Source organism: Oncorhynchus kisutch, linkage group LG2 (genome assembly GCF_002021735.2).
Source record: "Oncorhynchus kisutch isolate 150728-3 linkage group LG2, Okis_V2, whole genome shotgun sequence".
NCBI lineage: Eukaryota > Metazoa > Chordata > Actinopteri > Salmoniformes > Salmonidae > Oncorhynchus > Oncorhynchus kisutch.
Window position 1 is genome coordinate 44,028,857 of NC_034175.2, and position 21,592 is coordinate 44,050,448.

The 21,592-nt window shown below is 42.5% G+C and overlaps 1 long non-coding RNA gene across 1 annotated transcript; it reads right to left on the reverse strand.

Annotated features, from left to right (window-relative positions):
• Window positions 1–5,887: 5,887 nt before the first annotated feature.
• On the reverse strand, window positions 5,888–17,144 carry LOC109866800 (uncharacterized). The gene is made up of 3 exons (XR_002251732.2): window positions 16,978–17,144; window positions 16,457–16,529; window positions 5,888–5,991 (listed from the first exon to the last, which is right to left on the reverse strand). It is a non-coding gene; the product is annotated as an uncharacterized LOC109866800 (long non-coding RNA).
• Between the last annotated feature and the right edge of the window lie 4,448 nt (window positions 17,145–21,592).

Consider the following 21,592-nt stretch of genomic DNA (forward strand, 5'->3'; position numbering starts at 1 on the left):
TTCAGAAAAACAGACTGTGTTAAACATGGAGGAATAGGACAATCTGGTAGAGGGAATAAACTGGTGTGTGAGAATGAGATGGAATGGAGGCAGACATTTTCCAGACAACAAGTATTTGAGAATTCCCAGCCTCCCTGTCCACAACAGAGAGAAACTATATCTGTCCTCCTCAGCTCTCTACTAATGTCAGCCAGGTTGACCTAACGAGCCGTCAGGCACTACAACCAACAGGATGATCGACAAAGTATGGGCAATACACAGTACAACTTCATACAACCCAATCAGAAACATCCCCCATGTTCTGTAGCCAACCATTTCAAATGACCATGGCTGTATCTCAATGGATTTTCTAAATCAGGCAGATAGCCAAAATGTCATTGACTGCATTGTTTTGGGGATTTTAGTGAGACACTCATTTTTCCATGCTGGTCAATAGATAGGTGTTGTGCATGGAGGCTCTATGCAGCTATACAAGGTTACACAACACAACACACACTGAGGCAAGTTCGCTGTAGCAGCAAGTCAGCAGTAAGGAATTTCCTGGACCCAACTCTCGTCTTTCAATTGTTTTCAGAGCCATTTGCGACGGTCAGTTATGACATAATCTCATTTTGGGCTGTTAAACAAGGACAATCCCTCCGCTGTGTAATTCCGTTGCCCTGCTCCTCCTTGGCTGTGAGAGAAATGTGTTTTTCCTTTAACTGTCTTACTGGGAGCCAGGGCTCATTTACTGTCCTTGTCTCCACCGGATGAATAACCCTATGACACAACCACTAACACACACACTGGCTTGTCCTAGCGATCTTGTGATCTGGACCCAGCATTATTTAAAGGAGTAGTGCCTGGAGTCATTGCAATTCTGCATAATGCGAGCTAACAAAACTGTTGTTATTGTGTAACAGTTCAGACAATAACTTGTAATGCACAACTAAATGGATAACCCTTACGGAACATAAAGTTGAAGTCGGACGTTTACATACACCTTAGCCAAATACATTTCAACTCAGTTTTTCACAATTCCTGACATTTAATCCTAGTATCAATTCCCTGTCTTTGGTCAGTTAGGATCACCACTTTATTTTAAGAATGTGCAATGTCAGAATAATAGTAGAGAGAATTATTTCTTTCAGCTTTTATTTCTTTCATCACATTCCCAGTGGGTCAGAAGTTTACATACGCTCAATTAGTATTTGGTAGCATTGCCTTTAAATTGTTTAACTTGGTTCAAACATTTCAGGTAGCCTTCCACAAGCTTCCCACAATAAGTTGGGTGAATTTTGGCCCATTCCTCCTGACAGAGCTGTTATAACTGAGTCAGGTTTGTAGGCCTCCTTGCTCGCAAACACTTTTTCAGTTCTGCCCACACATTTTCTATAGGATTGAGGTCAGGGCTTTGTGATGGCCACTCCAATGCCTTGACTTTGTTGTCCTTAAGCCATTTTGCCACTACTTTGGAAGTATGCTTGGGGTCATTGTCCATTTGGAAGACCCATTTGCGACCAAGCTTTAACTTCCTGACTGATGTCTTGAGATGTTGCTTCAAAATATCCACATCATTTTCCATCCTCGTGATGCCATCTATTTTGTGAATTGCACCAGTCCCTCCTGCAGCAAAGCACCCCCACAACATGATGCTGCCACCCCCGTGCTTCACGGTTGGGATGGTGTTCTTCGGCTTGCAAGCATCCCCCTTTTTCCTCCAAACATAACGATGGTCATTATGGCCAAACAGTTCTATTTTTGTTTCATCAGACCAGAGGACATTTCTACAAAAAGTAGGATCTTTGTCCCATGTGCAGTTGCAAACCATAGTCTGGCTTTTTTATGGTGGTTTTGGAGCAGTGGCTTCTTCCTAGCTGAGTGGTCTTTCAGGTTATGTCGATATAGGACTCGTTTTACTGTGGTGTTGTGTCTTTGGCATCATTAAATTGAACTGTTATTTTATCATATCAATTATCTGCAATTATTATTACATGATTAAACTAATCATATAAATGTAATTAACTAGGAAGTCGGGGCACCAAGGAAAATATTCAGAGTGCAAAGTTATAATTTTCCTAATATAACTCTTCAGATATTATAATATCTGATCAATAAGTCTTCTAATTAATGATTTATTCTTTACCGAACGTTAGTCTCATTCCGAACGTTGGAAATCGTTGGTTATCTGCACAAACCCAGCCTTTACTATGAATCATCCATACATCAATTGTCTTAATCATTTATTTACTAACTAACTAAATAATCACAGAGATGCATAAACAAACAAATAGTAGATATGGTTACAAGGAAATGATAGGTTCCCTAGTGGGCTAAGTCGATATGACGGCTTGGTGGACAAAGGGAAGTTGGTGTGGACTGAGAACGGCGGGAATTACAAGAGTCACTACACAGTTGATCATTATATTGATTGAAATGCTAATCCTTTCCACATGAACGCTCACTCATTCGGGAATAATTGCAATCAATACATATTTACGCTCAGTGTGTCGTCGTGATCTCTGTTGGAATCGTCCATTTTTCTGTTGGAAAGTTCATCTGCCCGTCTCTCTCTGCTCCCATGAAATCTTGCGTGGTTAGAATGGATACTTCAGAGTCCCATTCAGAATTGTTCTTATAGAATAGATGTTTCAGCGGTTGTCGGTCTATGCATTCAATGGTTCATAATTTCTAGCTGCAGACTAGTAATTAGTATCGAAGAGTTGCTCTTATTCTGTCGGTATCGATAGTCTCAGAGTTTAACCCCGTGGTATGGTTAAGAATTCAGCAACCATTACAACCTTAGCTGAGGTTTTTGGGGTCTCTACGCCAACCTTTGCTCCCTCAGCTGACCGAGCTATCAAGTGGGTTTCTTCAGGTGGGGGTTTTATTCGGAACAGTAGAAAAGGGCTGTCCCATGAGCCAGATCATGTCTGTGTTCATGGGGGCAGGCCAATGACTTAGTTAAACTTTAAAGGGAATACAATTCTCCCACATTAACTGTTTAAAATCACACTACATAATTTCACAAATAGTTTCATCTTTACTCATTCATTTTATACAATAATTAGACGCAACCCTCATAACGGAGGCTCCAGTATAAACAAAGTTATGGTAATGTGGCTGTATTGTGTTTCATGAGGTCACAGCCTGAAACCAAACGGACCGGGTCGTAGCTGACTACTCCACCGACTGTTTACACATTCTCCAAAACATGGATATTGTTCAGTTCTCAAGTTCTGTGGTGTAGAAGAAGTTCCTTTGTTCTACTGTGAAACTCTCTCTCTCTCTCTATACTGCCTGGCCAGGGTGAGAGAGTCTCTTCCAGGAATGTATGACCTGAGATAACAGAACCTGGGTGTAGGAGAGGGAGAGAGAGGGGGAAGGTACTCGCTATAGCCAAAGAGGGCCACATCATGACAGTGGATATAGATACTTTGTACCTGTTTTCTCCAGCATCTTCACAAGGTCCTTTGCTGTTGTCCTGGGATTGATTTGCACTTTTCGCACCAAAGTACGTTCATCTCTAGGAGACAGAACACATCTCCTTCCTGAGCGGTATGACGGCTGCGTGGTCCCATGGTGTTTATACTTGCGTACTATTGATTGTATAGATGAACATGGTACCTTCAAGCGTTTGGAAATTTGCTTCCAAAGATGAACCGTACTTGTGGAGGTCTACAATTTGTTTTCTAAGGTCTTGGCTGATTTCTTTTGATTTTCCCATGATGTCAAGCAAAGAGGCACTGAGTTTGAAGGTAGGCCTTGAAATACATCTACAGGTACACCTCCAATTGACTCAAATTATGTCAATTAGCCTATCAGAAGCTTCTAAAGCCAAAACTGTAGTTTGATAACAAGACATTTGTGGAGTGGATGTAAACTTCCGACTTCAACTGTACTTAATGACTTGTCATTTTAACATAACAGGAACATGACATATTAAAATCATTCGTGATACTAGACGGTATCAGAAGAAGGCCCAAAAAATGGTCAAAGACTCCAGTCACCCAAGTCATAGACTGTTCTCTCTGCTACCGCACGGCAAACGGTACCGGCGTGCCAAGTCTAGGTCCAAAAGGCTCCTTAACAGCTTCTATCCCCAAGCCATAAGACTGCGGAACAATTAATCAAATGGCCAACCAGACTATTTACATTGACCCCCCCTCCCCAAATTACCTCGACTAACCTGTACCCCTGCGCATTGACTCGGTACCGGTACCCCTTGTATATAGCCTCTTTATTGTTATGCAATTTTATTGTGTTACTTTTTATTTAATTTCTTTTTTTACATTAGTTTATTTAGTAAATATTTTCTTAACTCAATTTCTTGAAATGCATTGTTGGTTCAGGGCTTGTAAGTAAGCATTTCACAGTAAGGTCTAAACTTCTTGTATTCGGTCCATGTGACAAATAACTTTTGCTTTGATTTGATACCTAATGGGGAAAAAATAACAATAGCAGGTTTTGTTTCATTCGGCACATGGATTCAACAAATGCACTATTTTATTCCGACCATAAAATCACTGATGCTTTTTCACTTTTCCAATTTCCTGAAACATGGTTCCAGTTTGGAGAAAGGCTTTCTAATTAACACCAATATCTCCCAGTCTTGGGGAGGGAAGGTGCTGTGTTTAACCCAGTGTGAAGCCACACAGCAGAACCTGCTTCCGTACCTTCATGTTTTTGACCTCACAAACACAGACCCCCACATGACTAACAATACAACCCAGCTCCTTTTACATTCCACCATGGGTCAGAGTTGATGACGAGAGGCCAGCCAGGAGCCTTGCCTTTATATTGTGCCTGGAAGACTATGTGCTGTGGCGAAAAACAGAAATCTAGTCGGTGTGGTAAGCAAGACTAAGATGGACATTCACCTAATCCCGTTATTGATTTTCTGGTCAGAACATAGTGGTGACATTTGGTCTGTTTGCAATGGACTATATTCCCAATAACCTTGTGACAATATCGGTGTGTACAGAGCCAGAGTCCCGGCCTGACAGAACTGTCAGAGACTAAAGGCCTTTATTTGAGGATTTTCATTTCTAATTACAAGGGCTTTAAGATATTAAACTCCAGAAATACCACCTTTCTGGTCAAACCCACAGAGAGGCCATGTCATTTACACAGAAGCTTCAACAGAACATCCCTATCCTCTCACACTCACCTTGAACCACCTCACATGATCTGTGCCCCACAACAATGCCGATACAACGAATTCCATAGAAAACATCCAAAGGAATTTACCCTTGTGACTTGTAATATCCCACCACAATATTGTACCTCTGACCATCAGAAATCTTGTATTATTAGATTCTAGATTCTATTCTATTTCGGCTTTCTTTTTGGCTGTATTTTCGTACTCTGTTAGGCATACGGTTCTTCAATTACTGCCTAGTCACAGCTGCAAAAGCCCCATGTCTAAGAATACCGACATAGGCACCATTTAGCTATTAAACATCTCCAATAACATTAAATGCAAATATTGCTGACACGGGGAGGATGTTTCCATGTCTCTAAATGTTTGAATAATTTCCAGAAGCAATCATCTCACTTAATGTAATGGCTGATTGTTAAAACATTGATTATTGCGTCTTTGTTTCCCTGATTTATACATTGGCAGACACCAGACGTGAATGTGAACAGCTGCACGGCTGCTAATGAGTTGGAACAATCCACACTAGATTACAATCTTGACCACAGATTGGAGTTGGACCAATGTAGACATTAGGGAAGACAACTGGTCAATTTACTAGCCTACATGAAAGGACTAACTGCCCTTGCGCTCCTTGTCAGTGAAACTACGGTTTTATCCACAATGAATTCTTCCTTATAAACCTAGGAGTTGGCAGTGTGCCCGAATGTAATCCTACATGCTTATTTACCATATTGACACTGATACTTGCCATGATGGTGACTGCTGTCCATGATGGTGACTGCTGTCCATGATGGTGACTGCTGTCCATGATGGTGACTGCTGTCCATGCTGTGTGTGCCAAGTGGTTACATCTGCAGATGCATGCGATACACTAGTCATTTCTAATCCAAGCACACAATTGAAAACCAGCCACAATGAACTAGATAGATTTGCAACAAATTGCTAGAAGATTAGGCTAATTGATCCTTAACAACACTGATTCTGAAATGATTCTAAAATGTGTGCAGTAATCGAGACCAGTTCACCAAAGACAGCGACACCATCTGGATTTCATAACGTGACGAACAAAGAGAGTTGCAACACCTGGCCTATAGAGTGTAGAAGCTTTCGATAAAAGCAACACTTCCACAACATAGAACATACGTTATTTATAGCATTATCTTCTGGCCTCAGATCTTTGACTGGTAGACACACATGACCCCTTTCTGACATAAGGAGAAGAGAAACCACCACAGAGTGCCTAGTTTGCTTGTTACTTGCTATTGTCATGAGGACTCAATTTCCCCTTCAGCCTAACCTAAGAGTCATTTGATAACATGAGAAGTTTACTGAAGAGGGTATTTCAAGATATGTCATCTTATTGACATCACTTAAAACAAAAGAGCTATTCAGAGAACAGGTAACCTTGGTGTAACCAACTCTGCAGGAACACAGAAGTATTATTGCATGTCAGCATCAATAATAAACTCAATGCATACGGATAACATTACAAAGCAATCTGCAATATACCCAACAAGCAGATAGGTTTATGTATAAAGCACCAACACTGAAAAGTATGATGTTGAAATGTTATAAGCAGGAAAGGGACATTTAAAGGGCAATTAGCCTTTTCCTTAAATCATTATCGTTAAGTAACCAGGGATGAAGTGGAGCACATACAGAAAACCTGCATCCTGATAAAACAGGATCTCGCACTCTCTTCCAGGCCAGCCTCCTCTCTCACTGGCTCCCTCCCATCTGGGAGCTCTCTGAGTGGTCTGGGAGCTTTCTGCGTGGTATAGGAGCTCTCTGGGTGGTCTGGGAGCTATCTGAGTGGTCTGGGAGCTCTCTGAGTTGTCTGGAACTCTCTGAGTGGTCTGGGAGCTCTCTGGGTGGTCTGGGAGCTCTCTGAGTGGTCTGGGAACTCACTGAGTGGTCAGGAACTCTCTGAGTGGTCTGGGAACTCTCTGAGTGGTCTGGGAGCTCTCTGAGTGGTCTGGGAACTCTCTGAGTGGTCTGGGAGCTCTCTGAGTGGTCTGGGAACTCTCTGAGTGGTCTGGGAACTCTCTGAGTGGTCTGGGAACTCTCTGAGTGCGGGCACGTGTCTAGTGGTTAAGCGCGTTGGGCCGAAAGGTCACTGGTTCAAATTCCAGTGAAATATCTGTTGATGTGCCCTTGAGCAAGGCACTTAAACCCTGATTGCTCCTGTAAGGCGCTCTGGATAAGTCCGTCAGCTAAATGACTAAAATGTTAAATGTAAATGTGTCTCTTCAGCACAGCCTCCCTGTGGAGCCAAGTGGAGGCTATATGTCTCTTCAGCACAGCCAAGTGGAGGCTATATGTCTCTTCAGCACAGCCTCCCTGTGGAGCCAAGTGGAGGCTATGTGTCTCTTCAGCACAGCCTCCCTACGGAGCAAAGTGGAGGCTAATGTGTCTCTTCAGCACAGCCTCCCTGTGGAGCCAAGTGGAGGCTATGTGTCTCTTCAGCACAGCCTCCCTGTGGATCCAAGTGGAGGCTATGTGCTAGTAGATGAGGTTGATGGGCACATGTAAGATGAGGGCCATGAGGACAGCTCTCAATAGCAGTGAAAGTGAGGAATTCACCTACACATGGAACCAGGAGAGGCACATTCTTGACAAATGCACTCAAACTGCCAAAGAGTGGCTGTTCTGAGAAGAAATGTCTTGCTCTCTTTCTGAAGCCCTGTGTGAGCTATCCTGTAGCTGGGGCAAATAAAAGCAAAGTGCAACACTATCCATTGAAGATTATGACAGCAGCATATACTGTAGGCCTATATCATATTACCCTGACCATACACTCAGCCATTCTGATCAATATTGTGATCTAAAGCCAACGTTGCCTCTCCCGAGTGGCGCAGCGGTCTAATGCACTGAATCCCATTTCTTGAGGCGTCACTACAGACCCGAGTTCGATGCCAGGCTGTGTCCTTGTCCCATCTCGCTGTAGTGACTCCTTGTGGCGGGCCGGGAGCCTGCAAGCTGACCCGGTCGCCAGCTGGACGGTGTTTCCTCCGACACATTGGTGCAGCAGGCTTCCGGGTTAAGTGAGCAGTGTGTCAAGAAGCAGTGCTGCTTGGCAGGGTCGTGTTTCGGAGGACACATGGCTCCCGACCTTCGCCCCTCCCAAGTCCGTAGACGAGTTGCAGAGATGGGACAAGACTGTAACAACCAATTGGATATCACGAAATCGGGGAGAAAAAGAGGTAAAAGTACAAAAAAATGTAAAAAAGCCAACGTTGTGTACATATTTGATAGGCCATGGTACACTAACTGCAGTTACAAAGTAAATGCTGTAAACCACCCACTACTAACATAAAGTCACATGAACTAGAGCTGAGCTGATAAACTGAACATTATCGACGCCAACCCAACCAAACACTTATTGTGGACATTTTGCTGATGTCGTTCATTACGATAAATAACCTTCTGGGCTCTACTAGAGAAATGTGAAGTTTGGAATGAAATCATTTTGCGAATATGGGTGATTGCTAATGGGACAATTGATATCTACAACATTAAAAATAGTAGTATTAGTCTCAATGTTAATAAAAAAAAATAAAAAAATGTGGTGCAGATTAATATAATAATAATAATTATACAGTGTATCGAAAATTATTCAGACCCCGTCCCTTTTTCCACATTTTGTTATGTTACAGCTTTATTCCACAGTTGACAGTGCATGTCAGGGCAAAAACCAAGCCATGAGGTCGAAGGAATTGTCTGTAGAGCTCTGAGACAGGATTGTGTTGAGGCACAGATCTGGGGAAGGGTACCAAAACATTTCTGCAGCATTGAAGGTCCCCAAGAACACAGTGGCCTCCATCATTCTTACATGGAAGACGTTTGGAGCAAAGACTGGGTCAAAGGTTCACCTTCCAACAGGACAATGACCCTAATCACACAGCCAAGACAATGCAGGAGTGGCTACGGGACAAGTCTCTGAATGTCCTTGAGTGGCCCTGCCAGAGCCCGGACTTGAACCCGATCGAACATCTCTGGAGAGACCTGAAAATAGCTGTGCAGCAACACTCCCCATTCAACCTGACAGAGCTTGAGAGGATCTACAGAGAAGAAGGGGAGAAACTCCCCAAATACAGGTGTGCCAAGCTTGTAGCGTCATACCCAAGTAGACTTGAGGCTGTAATCGCTGCCAAAGGTTCTTCAACAAAGTACTGAGTAAAGGGTCTGAATACTTACGTAAATGTAATATATTTGTTTGTTTTTATTTTTAATACATTTGCAAAAAAATTTAAAAACCTGTTTTTGTTTTGTCACTATGGGGTATTTTGTGGAGACTGATGAGGGACAAAAACAATTTAATAAATGTTAGAATAAGACTGTGACGTCCAAAAAATGTGGAAAAAGTCAAGGGATCTGAATACTTTCCGAACGCACTGTATACGCTATTTAGCAGACACTTTTATCCAACATGAATTACAGTCCTGCATGCATAAACTTGACGTATGGGTGGTCCAGGAATCAAACCCACTACCCTAGCATTACAATCACCATGCTCTACCAACTGAGCTACGAAATACGAAATGTTTAATGTTGCAAAATTATCGATCAACTTATAGTTATCGTGGTAATTGAGTCAATTTATCAAGATATGGATTTTTTTCCCCATATCGCTGCACTCTAAGCTTGAACTCATGTTTATCCACTTTAGAGACCAAATCAGGGCATGGATCAAGACAGCAGTCCTCACTCTCCATTTGTGGAGAGGAGAACAGCTCATCGGGCACTGCCATGGTCTCAGGGCCCTGTGGTTAAATTTTCTCAATAGTATTGTCCAATGTCTGGGTCCTCAATACCCAGGAACCAGAGCGAGATATACTTCAGGCCTAAGAGCCTATAGCTTCTAATGTGAACACCATAACACCGTCTGGGAGCAGGAGTAACAGACGGCTGACTTTACTAGAGGCAGTAATAGCAGTGACCTCGCGGTCCCTGGAGTCGTCTTAGGAACACACAAGTCCCGCTCCCTTCATGTGTAATGAGAGGAGCCCTCATTAAGTCAACACTGGTCTTAAAATGTGTATAGTTAAATCCTGGGTAAAGAGCCCTTTCTCTAATCCCATTAAGTCCTCCAAGCACAACCCTTAGCTTAATTGTTGGAGAAATTGGGTCTGGGACCGTGAGCTCAGCTCACCCAGACAGAACAAATTCTGTCAAATTGTGTGCATCTTGAACCCATTTACAAAATCCACATTAGGCTAATTCTGCTTTTAATAAACCCACTTGGCAGATTGATGGAAATCTCAAATAAAGAGACTAACTAGTGTACAAATAAAAAAGTGGAGAATTTATTAAAAACAAATAACCCAGCAGTCTGTCCAAAACCACTGGCATTTTCAACACATGACCACCAACAATAGAAGTGAGAGGTGGATGATGCCGTCACATACTGACTCATATGACTCACACCGCAGAACAACCTTTGACAAGGCTTGATATTAAACATCTCCTCCGTTTAGAAAGCTGCATATGTGCCAAGCCCACATCATTTCACACGTCAAGAGGGATGTGTAACTTGTGTTGATGTGTGACGAATTACCATCTAGCCTAAATAAGATAGATGCCCTCCGCAACACTAGACAAAAAAAAAACATTGAACAAAACAGATTCAACTTATTCTTTTGATCAGAATGAAGGTCGGTTCTTAAAGTCAATCCAGAGAACTAGACAAAAGACGATTATGACTTCTTTTAGATTACGCTGATGTCCTCCTATCTATCAGACCATCAAGAGAACTGAATGATCACACTACCCTTATGAGCTACTGACCACACAACATTCTGATGTAAATGAGCTGAACCCATTAACATGGTGCTGGCCAACAGGGAGGACCCAGTGAAGGAAGGAACAGTAGAATACTGTGAAAAAGCCCTGTACAAGAAATACTGTAGAGGTAAACTGAACAAAGAAGGATTTCAGATGAAGGTCCATTGTGTTAGGATGACGAAAACAAAGCAGGCAGGACCTTGCATTTAACCTTGAGATGGTTGTCTGGGTGTTGCTGTTGGTAATCAGTGAGCTCCATGAATAGAGAACAGGGATAGAGTAAAGAAGCATTAGGTCATTTGAAGATGTATTGAAAGCTGCACGCTTTGCATTCACAACAGACAACCCCTCCCCCAAGTCCACAATAGGCCCTACTGCAACGATTAGCTAAATGAATATTGAGGGGGTTTGACTGAGCTGGTTATGGTTGATGGGATCATGGAGGGGGTTGGAACTGAGCTGCACAAACAACCCACAAGACAAACCGGCAGAAGCCTACAACAGAAGCCTCCAAATATTGAAGATACCGCTATCTATATTCATTAGATATGGGTAATATAGCCTATCAGTGAAAATAAAACGATCCTTTTTCTCTATCAGTCAGTTTCAGTGTGACTGTCAAAGCAACGCAGTTCTATATCTACAAAGTAATTAAAACCAGTGGATCGCAAATGTGAGGGCGAGGTGTCTATCACAGCGGCCACACACAAGCACTCCCGGCATGGGCTCGATAAGAGCCTTGGACGTACAATAAGGCATGAAATGACCGAAAGGGGTAATGAACAAGCTAATGAGGGGAATCAAGACTGCTGCAGGGCCAATAAATCAAAGCAACTGTGTCTGCAATGATATAGGAGCAATCTGTAACAATGGCCAGGAGCAGAGAGCAGGAGGGGCGTGAGGTGGAGGAGAAGGGCCATCAGCATAATGCATGTCAATGTCAAGGCCATGCTGACGGTTGTTGGCTTCTAACATAGCGCACAATCAAAGCCTTGTTTTCTGTAGGAAATTGTGTCAAATGAAAGACTTCAGGGCATTTCCTCTACCAAATGAAAGTGCACAAAGCAACCTTTTATAAATCTGTCTCTGTCCTACTGACTAAATAAAATAGAGACTTCTTGTTGACTCCTCACAGTTTCAACCTTGAAGGATTTTTACACTTGACGGATTAAATTGCCATGCTGAAACTGAATTAAAAGAGGACAAAATATGCAGGCTCAACAAAATTGCTTGAGCAAATTAGTTTGAAAGAATCAATAGAACCCAGTCTTCAAGAATCAGGACGCGTGTCAATAATCAGAGATCTTCTCGCTCAACGTCATACTATACAAACAATGAAAATGAGTCCGGTATACATTTACAATATTCAGGTGATGTTCAAAGGAAAAATATGAGATATGGGAATAGAGTTGAGAAAAACAATTACAGTGATATGTGGGGAAGAAATAGTGTAATAACACCATAAAGGTTAATTGTAGGCGAGAACCAGGAGGAGATATCCATGGGGAGGCTTGACACAAACAACCCGAAACTGCACGGCTAGGACATTTATCCCCACAAAAATCCATTGAAATGTGGGAACTTCATCCTTCAATAATTCTGTCCGCTACAACGTGATAAGAAATCGATGTGAAGATTCTCACGAGTTTTGCTACAGTATCAAAACGTTCAATATGGCTTTGCACTCATCAGCATTTGACTCTAGATTCCCTGTTGTGAGCATGCGAACTAAGGCAAGGTACGGTCAATTAACGCTTCAATGTATGGCGGGGCGTCACAGTTTTCAATTACGAGACCGTTTAGAAATGCAGTTCGGAAATAACATTATAATTCAACTGAAGAAAAGTCATCATTTTCTGTCTGGGGTTAAATCAGAGTTTGATAGGGAAGTGACAGCCTATAGCTTATTCTCAGAAAAAAATAAGCTATTTTTATTACCAATAATCTAAATAATTAAGTTCTGAGGACCTTAAGAACACTAATTACCTCTAATAATGGATTCTACTAAGTGCTTAAGGGTCTGGACAAAACAATGCCTCAGGGCAGATAAAAGCTTCCGTCCATATTTGGGATGCCGACGTAAGTAGGTAGTGCATTGTAACAATACAAACAGACCTTAACATTTCTATTAGGTTATTACCGACCAATAACATCACCTCAGGTGAGGTTGAGGATTAAAACTCAAGAGGTGCCACCGTGCTGCTCCTATGCTATGAATAGACCTCTATGCAAATATGGTTGGAGGCTGAGTAGCTGTATGTGATGTCTGCAGACGCTCCAGCCAGAGATAGTATGCCCTGGGGATGGATTGCAGGGAAGAGCACAGCCCGGGTACGTGCCCAGTGGGGATTGTCTCTACTGCTGTTTGGCCTGGCATGTAGCGCTGAGCTGATACACTCAGGGTAATTCTATTAAATAGATGCAGGTTCTGGGTGATAAAGCCAGACGCCATGCCCAATCGCTCTCTGATCAAGATTAGGGAGAAGCAGCTCCAGTCTGACATTATGTCCTAGTAGTAACTGAACTGAAAATAATGACTGGCTACCGCTTTATGTAATATGGAAGAAAAATACACATCGCCAGCTCCAGTGATAATATATTTTGAATGGGGGGGGGGGGGGAAATAATATGCAACCAATCTAAATGACAATGGAGGTTATCATCGGGTTGTATTGTGTCTTGTACTGAAGGTTTGGACTGGGACACTACTAGCATAGAGAATTAGCATATTCTGAATTAAATATAAATCAAGCCGTTTCATCTCGTTTTTTGGGGGATTAAAACGGGTTCAAGTCTGTGCACACAAAAACAACACACCTCCTAGGGGAATAGGGCTTTCTGGTGTGAAACCTCGAGCCAGAAGCCTACAGCAAGTCTTTTTAATGGAGAAGCCTCGAGATTCTTAATACTTACTCTTAATGCTCCCTCTAAAAGCAGGCGGCCAACTTGTATTTATGATACAATTCACATAAATGAGGCCGTTTGGCCCTTAATCCTTGCCTAATTAAGTGAGCGCCCAATCTGCTGAGGTAGACTGCATTGGGCCATGGCGTAATACCTGTCGAATTACGGGAACAGCAGGACCAGTCTTCTCTCTGTCAGCCGATCAGCAATATATTAACATTCCTCTCAGTTATTCAGGGAGCAAAGACAGAGACGGCAGAGAGATTTGGGTTTTGTTTCCAAACCAACATCGGTCTTTGTTCATTTCTGTGGTTGGGGCCCTTCCTTCCCCAATTCTACTCGACTTCTACATATCCACAGATATATCAGAGCTTTGTGTGTATATTTACAGTGCCTTCGGAAAGTATTCACACCCCTTGAATTTTTCCACATTTTGTTACGTTACAGCCTTATTTTAAAATGTATTACATTAAATAAATTCATCAGCAATCTACACACAATATCCAATAATGACAAAACAAAAACAGGTTTTTAGACAGTTTTGCAAATGTATTTGAAAATAATACTTTTTTTCTGGAAGTATTCAGACCCTTTGCTATGAGACTCGAAAATGAAGTTCAGGCGCATCCTGTTTCCATTGATCATCCTTGAGATGTTTCTACAACTTGATTGGAGTTCACCTTTGGTAAATTCAATTGATTGGACATGATTTGGAAAGGTACACACATGTCTATATTTATGAGACTCAAAAATTAAGCTCAGGTGCATCCTGTTTCCATTGATCATCCTTGAGATGTTTCTACAACTTGATGGGAGTAAACCTGAAATTCAATTGATTGGACATGTTTTGGAAAGGTACACGCATGCCTGTATAAGATCCCACAGTTGACCATGCATGTCAGAGCAAAAACCAAGCCATGAGGTCGAAGGAATTGTCCGTAAAGCTCAGAGACAGGATTGTGTCGAGGCACTGATCTGGGGAAGGGTACCAAAAAACTTCTGCAGCATTGAAGGTCCCCAAGAATATATTGGCTTCCATCATTCTTAAATGGAAGAAGTTTGGAACCACCAAGACTATTACCTGAGCTGGCCGCCTGGCCAAACTGAGCAATCGGGGGAGAAAGGCCTTGGTCAGGGAGGTGACCAAGAACCCGATGGTCACTCTGACAGAGCTCTAGAGTTCCTCTGTGGAAAAGGGAGAACCTTCCAGAAGGACAACCATCTCTGCAGCCCTCCACCAGTTAGGCCTTTATGGTAGAGTGGCCAGACAGAAGCCACTCCTCAGTAAAAGGCACATGATAGCCCACTTGGAGTTTGCCAAAAGGCACCTAAAGACTCTGAGACGATGAGAAACAAGATGCTCTGGTCTGATGAAACCAAAATTGAACTCTTTGGCCTGAATGCCAAGCGTCACGTCTGGAGGAAACCTGGCACCATCCCTACGGTGAAGCATGGTGGTGGCAGCATCATGCTGTAGGGATGTTTTCAGCAGCAGGGATTGGGAGACTAGAGCGCTCAGGACCTCAGACTGGGGTGAAGGTTCACTGCCAAAGGTGCTTCAACAAAGTACTGAGTAAAGGGTCTGAATACTTATGTAAATTTGATATTCAAAAAAATAAAATTATATGTTTTCAAATATTTCAATAAACCTATTTTTGCTTTGTCATTATGGGGTATTGTGTGTAGATTGATGCGGAAAATAAACAATTTAATGAATTTTAGAAAAAGGCTGTAACGTAACAAAATGTGGAACAGTCAGTGGTCTGAATACTTTCCCAATGCCCTTGTACATACATGAATATACACTTTGTGCAGCCCGCTTGCTTTCGGCGGTTTTGACAAACAATCAAGCCATTCTGTCTGCGTTGTGGCCTTTCTGACAGACAGAATGAGTGAGTGCTTCTCTCCATCCTCAACACAGCAGACACATCTGTCTGAGGCAGAGGCTTCCTCCTAACACAATGAGAACCTGACAAGAAAACGTAGGCATGGATGCTCTCCGCTCTCATGGTCGCAGCCTCCAGCAAATTAACATTCACATCATTACAAGATGAATAATGCATCACCATTACCTCAAGGTTTTTAATTAATGCAACAATCGGAATTAATAATCTGCAGGGGGGGGGGGGGCAATGGAGCTTCTTTTATTGATTTGCTAGTGCTGTTTTGTTGAATCTGTTGATATACTTTATAATCGCATCTCAAATAAACCATGCTGAGCGCTAACTAGGCTAGCCAGTCATAGACTTAAAATAGCCACACAAGAGGTAAAGGAAGTCATTGTTATTCATCAGAGTTGTGTGACGGTGACCTACATATTATCATTTACAATTCAACCCTCTGTGATCATTCGCTAGTCAAAGCTAGCCCAAATCAGAGCTGCTGTGATGCCACTGTGAGGGCTTGTTGTTGTGCTGAGGACAATATGAGCTTTGGATGCATAAACCTAAAAAGCATGACCAAATTCAATACAACACAGCACTGATAAGTAGGTTGATACATTCATCTAAAATTGTGCAGTGCAATAATTAAATGTCACATCTGACTTATTGACACATTTTATGTCCCCCTGTAGTTATCTAGTGCAGTAGTTGAGTGTGTCCTCGGGAAGAAGGTTCATCAACTCACCTCTGGCAGTCAGGCTCTGGGGTGCAGGTTTTCAGGTACGGATATGGCGCCTTCTGCTGGAGCTAGGACACTACTGCAGAACAAGAGTCGCAGGGAAAGCATGGTAAAAATGTATGAAGAAAATGGACCAATTCTTACAGAAACGTTTACCGCTAGAGTTCTGTATTCATCATAGACTGTCTGTAGTAAATTTTTTGTCAGGCACACTGAATGTACTGCATGTACTGGTGAACTGCTTTCTTGGCAAATACACTACTGTTCAAACTAAACCAAATGGATAGTAGTACGATCACATGATACAATCTTTTTTACAACTGCCATTTACATCTGTTACATTGTTTTGAGCCATATTGTTACAATCATCTCTCGCGGAGGTTTTGATATCAAAACGTCTGACTTTTCGCAGGGATGTAGCCTACTGGGCTGGCTATGAGGCTATGAACGATGTAGTTGTATATTTGTGCATGCTGCAGGAGCTATCCTATCTTTACGTTTCTACGTTATTTTCTTGAACAACTTACCGAAGATTTGTCGTATCGCAAGACCTACCTACGCTTTAAATTGTACAATTGCTAATTGTAAAGGCTATTTACGAGAAGACAATAAAGGTGTCAGACAAATTATTCCAGCCACATGGTAATATGGTGACTATAAATCGGCTGTGGGGAGTGTTGACGTCATTATGGTATCTTTGGGACGCAGACCCTCCCTGTAACCATGGAGACCCCAAGATGCTGCCAGGGGAGGTGATAATGGAGTAAGGCCCTCAAGATTCATTGGTCTCTATTAAGCGTTATAGCAGCCACTGAACCAAAAATCCCCTTGGATAGAGATATAGGCCTATAGAGACATAGACCTAAAATGTAACAATTTTACCAAAAGTCCAATAAGTTATAAGTAGGCTTAAGTTATCATGGTGTCTAACACAGCCCTTTTCCCATCATGGCTGATTATTCTCTGCAATCCACTACCAGCCCACCTCCAACATGTTAAATTCACCTATTGATAATGTAGCACAAATAAAAACAAGCGAAAGTCCACTTGTCTGTCAACAAAAATATGTAGATTGTGTGTTTGCTGACATGACAACTAGTATCTGTGCATGAATAGTAGTATTTCGTTTGTTTTCATTCAGCATTAAATCAGGGAAATAGGTTGCTTGTAGGAAAACATGAACATTGGGGAAATGGGTGGTGCATGACAATTAAAATAATTATACCTTGTACAGTATTTCTCTCGGGGCATATGTTTGTTTAGAGAGATACAAAAAATAGAAGGAATGAACAACAGGAAATGCCTTATTCACTGTCTTTTCCTGTTTTTAAGGAGATGGCCAAAGGTAGTTTTCTCATTGGCTTTGGACAACGTCAGAGTATCATCATACGATTTTTCTAAGGACCCTGAAAATGTTGAGGATATAAAAAAAATCATTTTGGCCATTTTTCCTACACACAGCATTATCTACACTGTGTCCTTCATTCTGTAAATGTCACAATGAAGAAATAGTTTGCTCAGATAGAGGAATTACCATCATCTTACTGGTTCATGGTTTTGCAAAACATCCGAGTTTGACTAGGAACTCCATCAACACAGTCGAACCTAAGGCTTTTCTACACTACCCAAATCTGACCAGTTTGGACCTGGGATCCAATTCAGTATCTTCCATTGATCGTGGATCATTCTATTCTCTGAGTGGTCTGACAGAGCCTAATCTGGAAAATAACAAGATCTCTTCACTTGAGAGACAGACCTTTTCAGGAGTGACATGTATACTCTTTTTACATGGCAATGAACTGTGTGATGTTAAACAGGGTACAGTTGATGGATTAATTCATCTACCAAGGCTGAGGATCAGTGGCAATGCCCTTACAGTCCTGCATCGAGGGCTCTTTGTTGGTTTAGGATCGCTGGAGACCTTTACACCTTGAAAATAACCAAATCACGTCAATGTCGAGAAATATATTTAAAGGACTTAGACATTTACATGAGCTGGATCTCATTGTCATGGTTTCCAGGCAGTGTTTTTAAACCACTTTCATCACTGTCAGATCTCCCGCTGAATGTTAATTCCCTCATGCAAATCAAACACACACACTTCAAATCCCCGGTGGAATTAAAGGCACTGTCTTTGAGCCATAACATGTTTTCTGAGGTTGACCCAGGCGCTTTCAACAAGTTATCAAAACTGGAAGCCTTGAGGCTGAATGGAAATCATATCTTGAAGATCGGGAAGCATGTGTTCAGTCTCTGTACTCACATCAGGGAGATTGACCTCAGTGACAATTTAATCTCCAAGATTGAGGATTCTGCTTTGGTGGGTTTAACACATCCAAGGGTTCTGATACTGAACCGCAACATACTCTCGCACTTATGTCCAAAGGCATTGGAAAGCCGCCTTCAGCTGTCATTTTTCAGTCTGGATGACAACCCATGGGACTGCGACTGCAGAATACTTTGCCTAAAAAGATGGCTTGAGAAGAGCAGTAACAGACGTCTCAGTGTTTCTGTGAGGTGCTCTCAACCTGAAACTCGGAGAAGGGCAGTACCTGGGTGCCATAAGCAGTGCATTGATCCAGAGCAACAACAGCATGTGCAGTGATGCACTCCCCCATGTCAATTCCGGAGCAATCGCCTTTGCCAGCAACACATGGCTGTCAGAGCTAAACATTGAGGAAATACAGACACATAAGACTGCTACTCCTGTGGCGATCATCAAAAATGCAAACAAGCGTGATGTTTTAGAGTCACAGTAATAGTCAAATCAAACAGCGGTTGGAATATTGCCCTTGGAAACAGAACAATCCAATCAATATCCGTGCAAACCACAACTCCGACCAAAGTGTCCCCTGTGGAAATTACAGTCAATGATACATGCACCTACAATCAGGTGATCATCAACATTTCAGCACTGATTGTCATTTTCAGCCCTGCTGTCATTGAATGGAGGTCGGCGAAAGTGGACAGACAAAATGTGTACTTTAGGGTGATGTATGACCAGTTTGATCCAACAGCTAAGTTCAATAGGTTCGTCCATGTCAAACAGGGCACAGGTTATAACCTCGGTCACCTACAGCCCTCAGTGTCGCCCATGAGCAAGTCTGCCATGTAGCCTTGCGTGATCTCTGTCTTGGTATCATCACAGATGAGTTATCAGGGCCTGAGCCTCACAATATAATATTGTACTTTATTGCTGCAAATACCCAGGTTATTATTGTTGTCCTAATTCTCTTTGGGATATACAGCCTTCACACTGAGGAAACACTGGAGCAGTACTCTGCTGATGTTCTCTCAGAACAGAAGTATCTCCTGTGCTATGTGTGCTGGGATACCAATGTCTTATCGTAACTCGGGCATTCAAACCAACAGTTCCCACATGGGCACTTATCAGCTGAATGAGGATGATGCCGTAGAGCTGCCACCTGCACACTAAACATATATCTATCTACACGTTACCGTACTCGGGTGGCCATTAACCCTTCATGATCATATTATTTATTATATGTTGATTACATACTGTATGTCAAGTTGATCTATCAAAGCATTGAATTATCTGTTATATTTGTCATTGAAACTCATCTTTCACTGAATGTTTGCTGAGTCTTGAGGGGGGTTGTTGTAGGTCTTTCTGTACTCACTGACCCACACCAAAACTCATTGCACAATATCCACCAGGTGGCAGAAGACACCACAATAAACTTACACAGACTAGTCTCAGTCAGCAGTTAAAGCTGGTATCCTGTCCGTTTGTACAACAAAGAAGTTACTGCAAACAGCGAACACTGTTTTTCCCCTCGGACATCATTGCACATGCGATAGAAGAGCGCAATATGTACTGCAACATTTCTTTACCATACTGCGCGACGCTACTCAGCTCGGCAACAAAAACAAAAACAATGGTGGTGGGGTGGCCAGTAGCGTCGTTTCCCCTTACTGCGGATTCCATCTTTAAGTACAATAAAGAAACAAATCATTAAATGGTCCAAACAAAGCATGCTTTGAGTCAGAAAGAAGCAACTATCTAGTCTGCATAACTGGTTATACCCCACATGCTTTATACAGATACACTACATGACCAAAAGTATATGGACACCTGCTGGTTGAACATCTCATTCCAAAATCATGGGCATTAATAGGGAGTTGGTCCCCCCTTTACTGCTATAAAAACTTCCACTCTTCTGGGAAGACTTTCCACTAGATGTTGGAACATTGTTGTGGGGTCTTTGTTCCATTCAGCCACAAGAGCATTAGTGAGGTCGGGCACTGATGTTGGGCGATTAGGCCTAGCTCATAGTCTGTGTTCCAATTCATCCCAAAGATGTTCGATGGGGTTGAGGTCAGGGCTCTGTGCAGGCCAGTCAAGTTCTTCCACAGCGATCTCAACAAACCATTTCTGTATGGACTTCGCTTTGGGCACGGGGGCATTGTCATGCTGAAACAGGAAAGGGCCTTCCCCAAACTGTTGCCACAAAGTTGGAAGCACAGAATCGTCTAGAATGTCATTGTATGCTATAGAGTTAAGATTTCACTTCCCTGGAACTAAGTGGCCTAGCCCGAACTATGAAAAACAGCCTCAGATCATTATTCCTCCTCCAAACTTTACAGTTTGCACTATGCATTCGGGCAGGTAGTGTTCTGGCATCCGCCAAACCAAGGGTCGGACTGCCAGATGGTAAAGCATGATTCATCACTCCAGAGAACGTGTTTCCACTGCTCTAGAGTCCAATGACGGTGAACTTTACATCACTCCAGCTGATGCTTGGCATTGCGCATGGTGATCTTAGGCTTGTGTTAGGCTGCTCGGCCATGGAAACCCATTTCTTGAAACTCCCGACGAACAGTTCTTGTGCTGACGTTGCTTCCAGAGGCAGTTTGGAATTCGGTAGTGAGTGTTGCAACCGAGGACAGACACATTTTATGCGCTACAAGCTTCAACACTCTGTGGTCCCGTTCTGAGCTTGTGTGGCCTACCACTTCACAGCTGAGCCATTGCTGCTCCTAGACGTTTCCACTTAAAAATAAGCAAGGCAGAAATTTGACGAACTGACTTGTTGGAAAGGTGGCATTCTATGACGGTGCCATGTTGAAAGTCACTGAGCTCTTCAGTAAGGCCCTTCTACTGCCAGTGTTTGTCTATGG